This window comes from Schistocerca americana, chromosome 10 (genome assembly GCF_021461395.2).
Source record: "Schistocerca americana isolate TAMUIC-IGC-003095 chromosome 10, iqSchAmer2.1, whole genome shotgun sequence".
Classification (NCBI taxonomy): domain Eukaryota; kingdom Metazoa; phylum Arthropoda; class Insecta; order Orthoptera; family Acrididae; genus Schistocerca; species Schistocerca americana.
In genome coordinates this window covers 97,131,847-97,134,574 of record NC_060128.1, presented here as the reverse complement: position 1 = coordinate 97,134,574, position 2,728 = coordinate 97,131,847, and the positions used below count along the sequence as shown (strand labels likewise).

At 46.5% G+C, this 2,728-nt stretch overlaps 1 pseudogene; it reads right to left on the bottom strand.

Moving 5' to 3' along the window:
- Positions 1–331: 331 nt before the first annotated feature.
- Positions 332–449, bottom strand: LOC124552828 (annotated as a pseudogene).
- Positions 450–2,728: the final 2,279 nt, after the last annotated feature.

Sequence of the window (2,728 nt, the reverse complement as noted above, 5' to 3'; positions counted from 1 at the left end):
TCCTCCCTCGGGCTTGAGTGTGTGTATTGTCCTTAGCGTAAGTTAGTATAATTTAAATTAAGTAGTGTGTAAGCCTAGGGACCAATGACCTCAGCAGTTTCGTCACATTGGAATTTAAACTCTCTCCTCCTGAACAGGCCATGAAGGCCCAAAGGGACCGACCGGCCGCCGTGCCATCCTCAGGCCACAAGCGTCACTGGATGCGGATATGGAGGGGCATGTGGTCAGCACACCGCTCTCCCGGCCGTATGTCAATTTCCGAGAGCGGAGGCGCTACTTCTTAATCAAGTAGCTGCTCAGTTTGCTTCACAAGGGCTGAGTGCACCCCACCTGCCAACAGTGCTTGTCAGACTGGATGGTCACCCATGCAAGTGCTAGCTCAGCCCAACAGCGCTTAACTTCGGTGTTCTGACGGGAACCGGTGTTACCACTGCGGCAAGGCCGTTGGCCCATTGGAACTTACCACCACTAATTGATTCTGCATATCAGGGATCCGACAGTTTATTGGTAAGTATGTGAAGGTATGTGGCATTAGATGTCTACACACAGATCATTTGATTCATATAAATAACGAGCGCTGATTTTGCGTATGCAGTGATGGCACCCAGTAGCGGCCAAGGTGGGTACCATAGGATTTACAACAGGCGAATTTGATCGCCGAGATATCGACGTGAATTCACTATAATACCTGTCAAACAACAGTAGCAAATCTCTGTCTCCGAAACATGGGAAACTCTACTCCTGAAAAGTGACATGGCCGTCGGGGAAGATATGACGAGATGCAGGTGGTTCACAGTCTTCGATTACGACCACAGTTCGCATGCAAGTAAGGAGTATGTCTCCCACAGCACAATACAGCTCCCACCAGCCAGCGTCCCTGGTGCACTGCATGTTTCGGGCCGCCGTTCACCTCGATGATGGCGTTTGTGGTGACGCCCATTGATTTAGTGCAGGAAACACGTGATATAACTCAAGAGTCGACACGTTTCCATTGATCGACAGTCGAATTCCAATTTTCCCATGCCCATGACAATGTCGTGGGGTCAACAAGTGAACACATAGGGGTGGTCTGCTGTGGAGTTCGATGTTCAACAATGTACTAGTGTGCTCCGAAATACTCGTGCATGCACCAAAATTATGTTCTCTCTATCCTACTTTACATAGCAGACAAGCCTCTGAACCCCACGTTCTGTGAAGTCATGGTCGTACAACCATTCAGCCCTTTTTCACTGTCTTTCTACCTCTTTCCTTAGATGCTCACGACACATGAACATCCGACGATTGTTGTGTGCGTACTGTAAGACCTTCGGTACACATACCATCAGATTATTTGACTTGTCGCTCTAGCGAAGTAGGCGAGTGTCAGCAATATGCCTCGTGGTCTTAGCAGCTCGTGGTAGTGGCCCGAGTTCCCGGGTTCGATTCCCGGCGGGGTCAGGGATTTCCTCTGCCTCGTGATGACTGGGTGTTGTGTGCTGCCCTCAGGGTAGTTAGCTTTAAGTAGTTCTAAGTTCTAGGGGACTGATGACCATAGATGTTAAGTCCCATAGTGCTCAGAGCCATTTGAACCATTTTTTTCGTGGTCTTATCGTAGCGTGCTTATCTTCTGCCGTTTGGTCAGACGATAGAAATGCCACTTCCACGCTTAGAGTAGCAGATTATCGGTGACCAACTTTAAACAGAACTTGATTAATTTTCACACACATTTATTAAAATAATAAAAAAGCATAGATAATACGTAACTTGATTATCGACGCTGTTTACAATTGACAATCTCAAGTTCCTTTGGTATTGGTATGTTACTCTTATTCTCACATATCTCTGATACTTGACAAAGTGTCTATACATTTCTCTTCATGGCTATGTACAGGAATATGGTAATCTTATTAGGCGCAGACTGAAACTTGACTATAGACTGGTACAGACTAATGCAGACTGGTACAGACTGGTGCAAACTGGTGCAGACAAATGCAGACTGACTAATCGGAGGTCTGTACACTCGTTATAATACCTCGAGCGTTCAGGTATCACTGCGCGAGTGTAATTCGCGAGGAGAAAAGGTTCTACTTTAGCAGGAATCTCATTGGCTGCATTACATATTAATACGCGGATCGGCGGAAGCAGAATCTGGTCCGTCTTTATGGCAGCGCCATCTCGTAGTGCGGAGACGGACGAGCGCTGCGCCTGCGCTGTTATGCTTAGCGGGGTGCGCTCTAGTGGGAAAGTTGTGTACGCGCTGATTACGCGGAACCATGTACACAACAACCATCTTCTCCATTTTCGAGATACTCTGTGTAATAATAATCTGCCCTTTATGAAATTCGCTTATCTCAATGAATTTCCTCATTTGTAGCCCATATCTTGGCTAGGACAATCCCCCATCCATGTCTGCTCAGCTTACATACTTTTTTTACGCGCGTGCCTGCAATCCCATCATGCAGCATCTAACACGGTGATGGGCAGTGATCATAATGTTTTGGCTTATGGGTGCACTTTGTATCGCACTGGAGCTATAATGTCTACAAAAGTAGGAGATGACAAAATTACTTACTGTTTCAAGCAATGGATATATAGTGTTAGGTACAGCATGTAATTATGTGCACACAAACAGTTTTAACATGTTGGACTCGCATTAGGGAGGACGACGGTTCAAACGCGCGTCTGGCCATCCTGATTTAGATTTTCTGTGATTTCCCTAAATCTGTCGAGGTAAATACCAGGATGGTTC